We start from the raw sequence: 6,790 nt of genomic DNA, 5'->3' as shown, positions 1-6,790 counted from the left end.
GTTTTGAAAGAGCAGCCCCTTATTTTAAGATTATGCCCCCTAGTTCTAGTTTCACCCATCATTGGGAACATCCTCACCGCATCCACCCGATCAAGCCCCTTCACAATCTTATATGTTTCAATAAGATCGCCTCTCATTCTTCTGAACTCCAATGAGTAGAGTCCCAATCTACTCAACCTCTCCTCATATGACCACCCCCTCATCCCCGGGATTAACCGAGTGAACCTTCTTTGTACTGACTCGAGAGCAAGTATGTCTTTTCTTAAGTATGGACACCAAAACTGTATGCAGTATTCCAGGTGCGGTATCACCAATACCTTGTACAACTGCAGCAATACCTCCCTGTTTTTATACAAAATATTCTTTGTAAGGAATTTCACAGTACCTGGCAGGATCAAATTCAGAAAACGTTGTCTGAAAATATTTATCCTGCATGCTAGAAGTGTCTGGCCAAAAATAACTCTTAGTTAACAAGATATTACTTATTTCAAGATTTTTTTTCAAATTCTAAAAAATCCAAGAATAATATACTCAAAGATTAAGGTCAGTAAAGTAAAAACTGACTCATGTCTTGCCGTACTCCAAATTTTCTTGAAAAGAGTTAGGTTATTTCAGTTTCTTGTTACATCTTATTTGACTAATTTAAATTTTTGAGATTGTTCTTGGATCTTTCTAATCTAGAGAAAAGAAAAGGCTGAAATTACTTTTAAAATAGTGACTTTTTGTGGTATCCATTGACCATCCAGGTTAGGCTTATCTGCATTGTTTTCTTCTGACAATACTGAATAATCCTTGATTGCAACAGTAAACCTCTAACTGCTTCACAAATATTTAATCCTATTTTTGGATCTTTTGGATGAAACACTAAACCAAGGCCCCGTCTGCTCTCTCACATGGACGTAAAAATCCCATGGCATTTTTCGAAGTACAGCAGGGGTTATCCCCGGTGTCCTGGCCAATATTTATCCCTCAATCAATGTCACTAAAACAGATTGTCTGGTCATTATCACATAGCTGTTTGTGGGAGCTTGCTGTGCGCAAATTGTCTGCCGCTTTTCCTATATTACAACAGTGACTACACTTCAAAAGTACTTAATTGGCTGTAAAGCGCTTTGGGCCATCCGGTGGTCATGAAAGGCGCTAAAGAAAGGCAAGTCTTTCTTTCTTCTTTCTTTCTGTTTCTTTGTTGAATTTTCTTTTATTTTTGTAATATCAATCGATTGTGGAGTACAAATATCTCTGTTTGAAGGTAAAGGCAAGTTGTTTTCTTCAGACTGTCCTCTTAGGTTTTTTTATGAGGAAACATATGTTTTTTATTAGTTCCTAAAGGTTGTGTTTGCTTTAAGACTAGACCCTATGAAAGTACCTTTCTCATGCACTGGGAAAGATGCCATGAATCTCTTTGTAACAGTTTCAGAGTTGGAAACTTCTTCAAAGTTATCTTCTCGATGTAAGATTCTTGGTACATCGACCATTATCCTGCATTTGAATGTTTTTTAAGTCTACTGCAGAAAAGAGAAGAGTAACATTTAAATGTGAAATAGTTCTAACAATTTCTTTCTCATCTTTATAATGCTACTGACTTCTCAAATACTGTAGAATGGAAACAATTTCCAAGTATTTTGAACATTTTGAATGGTAGGAGTACTGGATATACAAATAACTTTGGTCATTCACTCTGGCAGAATATTTGTCAATTTGAATACTTTGAATTTTGTTGGCCTCAACGGAAAAGAAAACAAGAATAGAGAAAGGGATCTGTTGTACAACAATAAGTTGCCCAATAATAAATCCAACCTCTATGATTATTGTAAACATAAAAATAGATAAGAAAAAGTCATTATATAGTGACTCCTACATTACTACAGCGCCTACACTTCAAAAGTTTCATTGGCTGTAAAGCACTTTGGGACATCCTGAGGTTGTGAAAGGCACTATATAAATGCAAGTTCTTTCTTTAATTCATTTTAAGAGAATTTTCAGACTGAGTTTATGGATAGTAGGCTCTGAAGTCTAAAGAAAGGCTCACTTTGGTATTAGGAGAGAGCCTTTCACTTAGTGGTAACATTCCTGCCAGAGTCAGAAGGTACAAGATTCAAACCCTGCTCCACAGTCCTGGAGAGTGGAGACCGAAGCTCTTGGTCTGAATTCTGGGTTGACATTCAGCAGGATACTCGTGTCCAGGGACGTGGATAGGCCTCCCTCCTTCAGCTAAAATTTTAACTAAACCAAACCCTCTATGTATATTTCTTCTAAACCACCTTCTCACTCTCAGTGATAATTTTAAATTGATGACCCCTCAACCAGAGGAAATAGTCTTTCCCTATTCACTCCTTCCAATACACAAGGAAGTGTAAACAGGTACCATTGACTTGCAATGGCTGCTATATTGTGGGTGGAGCTCAAGTGTGACAACCTAGAAAACTAGCAAAAACTGACCAATAACATTAGAAAAAGGAAAATCCGATGGCCATAAATGGTTCCCATCCCCCAGAATCCGATGGCCATGAACGGTCCCCATCCCCCAGAATCCGATGGCCATGAACGGTCCCCATCCCTGAGAATCCGATGGCCATGAACGGTTCCCATCCCTGAGAATCCGATGGCCATGAACGGTTCCCATCCCTGAGAATCCGATGGCCATGAACGGTCCCCATCCCTGAGAATCCGATGGCCATGAACGGTCCCCATCCCTGAGAATCCGATGGCCATGAACGGTCCCCATCCCTGAGAATCCGATGGCCATGAACGGTCCCCATCCCTGAGAATCCGATGGCCATGAACGGTTCCCATCCCTGAGAATCCGATGGTCATGAACGGTCCCCATCCCTGAGAATCCGATGGCCATGAACGGTCCCCATCCCTGAGATTCCGATGGCCATGAACGGTCCCCATCCCTGAGAATCCGATGGCCATTAACGGTCCCCATCCCTGAAAATCCGATGGCCATGAACGGTTCCCATCCTTGAGAATCCGATGGTCATGAACGGTTCCCATGTCATGTCATACCCAGGTTTGGATTTGACGGAAGTTATCAATCCTGTATGATAGGCAACTCCAAACGTTTAAGGACACTTGCAACCCCCCCACTGCAGCTGACTGGTCAGCACCTTCCAACCAGCAATTGTCACAGTTCTCCTCAGCCTCTCGCCGCAGCTTTGTGAGCTGAGCGGGGAGCCATGCTGAGAGTAGCGTGTGGGTGTACGGAGGCCGAGGGGAAGCGCGGGCGCCATGTTGAGAGTGGCGGTTGGAAATCAAGGAGACGGCGCGCGGCGGGAGGGTGCGCGCGCGCGCGCTGCAGGAGCGGCGGTTTGGAAGTGGTCCCCGGACACTAACGGTAGGCGAGAGAGTTTTGTGCAGTTTAACGAGTTACCGATCGGTTCGCAGCGGAGGAAGGGAGAGTTGTTGCTGTAATGTGGAGCTACAGAGCGGCGGCGAGCTCGGAGTTTCAGCCTCGGGAGAACCTGGACTCGGGGTGGCTGTTTTTTTAAGCCACTGGCACATTCCCTCTCGGGCATTATAATCTGCCCGGGCCGCTGCGGGCACAGCTGGAGTCGGGCAGCACCGGGTGATTTAAGTAGGTGGGCCGGGGTTCAGGGAGGGTGCTGGCGCAACCACTCGGTGGGTGGAAAGTGGGACGACCCCTGCCCCCTCGGAGCGGGACCAGACTGGCTGGGGAGTCCAGAACCAGGGGTCACAGTCTCAGAATAAGGGGTCGGCCATTCAGGACTGATGAGGAGAAATTTCTTCACGCAGAGGGTGGTGAATCTTTGGAATTCTCTACCACAGAGGGCTGTGGAGGCTCGGTCGTTGAGTATATTCAAGACAGAGATGATAGATTTTTGAATATCAAGGGATATGGGGATAGGGCAGGAAAGTGGAGATGAGGGAGAATGGCAGAGCAGGCTCGAAGGGCCAAATGGCCTATTCCTGCTCCTATTTCTTATGTTCTTATAAGCTCATCTTATCCATGAGATCCAGCTCCTGCTCCCTTGAACCCATTCCCACTAAACTGCTAACCACCTAACTTCCCTCCCTGGCCCCCATGCTAGCTGATATTGTCTCAGATTTTGCTGTCAAAATAATGGTGAGGCTAATGGCGCTCACTGTTATTTATGCGCAAATGATACAACAATTTCAGATGAGGGGCAGATTTGTGGTTAAACTCAAATATCCAAAAGTTTCTGTCTGAGATGTGCCGCTCCACCGTTAGCTTTGTGAAAACGACATCTCGCTGTTTGGCTCACCTTTTGAAATGCATTGAATGGTCTGAAGTTGCTGTATTTGCGCGGTAGATAGGAACTAAACTCGCCACAGAATGTTGTCTTGTCCATTTCAGTCTAAGTACTCTTTTAATTTACCCCTTACCACCCACTTGAGTGGTTGCACCCGCACCCTCCCTGAACACTAACCCACCTACTGAAGTCACCCGGTGTCAATCGGTGCTTCCTGACACCAGCTGTACCCGTGGCCCTTTGTGCTGCAGTGGCATAGGCAGATTATATTGCCCGAGCGGGCACGTGGCCGCGATTAAATAACCACCGTCCCAAGCCCGGGTCCCGATCCTCCTGAGGCTTAAGTATCTGAAGTATCGAAGCGGCCCGAACCAGAGTCACAAGTGACATCCTCTGACTGTGACCCTGGTGTTCTATTCCTTCGCCTTCTCCTTGATCTCTCTGCCGCCTTTGACACAGTTGGCCACATCATCTTCCTCCAACATCTCTCCTCTGTTGTCCTGTTAATTGGGACTGTCCTCACCTGGTTCCACTCTTAGTGTTGGTATTCTGTGCATATGCATATAATCCTTCAGTTTGAATGAGCTGCTTGGATGGGAAATATGTAAATTGTGATGCAGCCACTGTAGCTGTTCCAAAATGTATAGTGACAACTAAGTTTAGAACCTATAAACAACTAATTGCATTTATATAGTGCATTTAATCTAGAAAACTTCCCAATACACCTGACCGAAGGGAGAGGAAAATAAAAAATAAAAAAAATTAAGGAACAGGACTGAGCTATGATAGGAACCAAAAAGCTTGGTTGAACAGATGGGTATGAGAAGGTTTTTAAAGATGGAGAGGAAACATGATTTGTGAAGGGAACACTGGAGTGTAGAACAGAGCAGATGAAAATTCTGCCACCATGGAGCGCAGGGGACAATAAGATCAGAGGAGTTTACAGAGATAGGGGAATTAGTTAGGGGAGTAGGCCTTTCAGCCCCTCAAGCCTGTTCCACCATTCAATTAGATCATGGCTGATCTGTACCACAACTCCATTTAAGACAAGGGTGAGAGTTTTAAATTCAATGCATTGGATAGGGAGCCAGAAATCACTTGGCAATTTCACTCTCATAACATTTCCGCTTTCTTTTCAACAAAAACTATGATTTCAGATAAAAAGTGACATACTTGTAGTCTCCGAGCATGCTGTGGCCTTGCCAGCTTAGGCCTGCCAGTTCTTGTAAGGAATGCTTTGTTTCACAGCAGCATCTGTGATTCCCTTTAACATGAGCTTTTTTGGTTTCCCAGAGTTCAGGCTGATTGTTGAAACTCTATTTTAAGGACATTGGGATCATTCTTAGGCACTTTCCCCACTGTTCAGCGATCAGCGTAGAGGGCCCTGTGCAAGCATTTTCAGAATGCTGCCATGCACAAGCCCTATTAATAAATGCCTCCTTTTTTTTGAGCTGACAGCTTGCTGACCACGTCGTTCTCCTGCTGCACCCAGCACCCAAGGTCTGTTGCAGCATCTCCCTTCTTTCAACTGCCAATTTGGATGACTGAGTCATCAATCAGAAATCAAAAGTGCCTTTGAAGGGGCACAAACAATAAATCCAAATTATAAGTAAAACAAAAGGAAACTTTAAAAATTGTCCATGTCTACCATGCATTCCAGTCCCTCATGCTCACCTGTCATGGAAGGCTTTGAGCGTACTGGCAGACACGTGTTGCAGCATCTCTACTTCCAAATGGGAGCAATATCCATGCAGAGTCCAGGGAGCCCAACTCCTCCCATACGTAAAAGACCTTGTTACCAGAAATATTGCTAGGGCCAGGCAGGCATTATGGCAACAAACGGAAGATTTTTTTTTCGGGGGCGGGTTGGGTGTGAAGCCTTTAGTCCATAATGAAAGGTAATAGTCTAGGAGCATGGAGGAGGAATTTCTAGAGTGTATACGGGATGGTTTCCTGGAGCAATATGTCAAGGAACTAACTAGAGATCAGGCCATCTTAGACTGGGTATTATGTAATGAGAAAGGATTAATTAGCAATTTTGTTGTGCGAGGCCCCTTGGGGAGGAGCGATCATAATATGATAGAATTCTTCATTAAGATGGAGAGTGAAGTAGTTGACTCAGAGACTAGGGTCCTGAATTTAAATAAAGGAAAGTATGATGGTATGAGGCACGAGTTGGCTCGGATGAATTGGGGAGCGTTACTTAAAGGGTTAACGGTGGATAGGCAATGGCAAACATTTAAAGAATTTGTTCATCCCTGTTTAGCATAAAAATAAAACAAAAAAGGTGACTCAACCGTGGCTAACAAGGGAAATTAGGGATAGCATAAGATCCAAGGAGAGGACATATAAATTGGCCAGAAAAAGCAGCAAACCTGGGGATTGGGAGCAGTTTAGGATTCAGCAAAGGAGGACAAAGGGATTAATTAAGAGGGGGAAAATAGAATGAGAGTAAGTTTGCAGGGAACATAAAAACTGACTGTAAAAGCTTCTATAGTTATGTGAAGAGAAAAAGATTGGTGAAGTCAAGCGTAGATCCCTTGCAGTCAGAATCA

At 44.2% G+C, this 6,790-nt stretch overlaps 1 protein-coding gene across 6 annotated transcripts in view; it reads left to right on the top strand.

The window, feature by feature from the left end:
- Positions 1–3,232: 3,232 nt before the first annotated feature.
- cep78 (centrosomal protein 78) overlaps positions 3,233–6,790 on the top strand; it is a 137,656-nt gene continuing 134,098 nt past the window's right edge. For 5 of the 6 annotated variants that reach the window (XR_015078137.1, XM_085985780.1, XM_085985763.1 and 2 more), the window contains exon 1: positions 3,233–3,337. The gene's annotated coding sequence lies outside the window, so the exon portion shown is untranslated. Of the gene's footprint in view, positions 3,338–3,378; positions 3,578–6,790 lie in introns of those variants that run through there. The other variant, XM_085985748.1, reaches the window with a different exon arrangement.

The sequence above is a fragment of the Somniosus microcephalus genome, chromosome 1, assembly GCF_052327205.1.
Source record: "Somniosus microcephalus isolate GS21.2 chromosome 1, FLI_Smic_1.0, whole genome shotgun sequence".
Taxonomy (NCBI): domain Eukaryota; kingdom Metazoa; phylum Chordata; class Chondrichthyes; order Squaliformes; family Somniosidae; genus Somniosus; species Somniosus microcephalus.
This window is presented reverse-complemented; position numbering and strand designations above follow the sequence as displayed.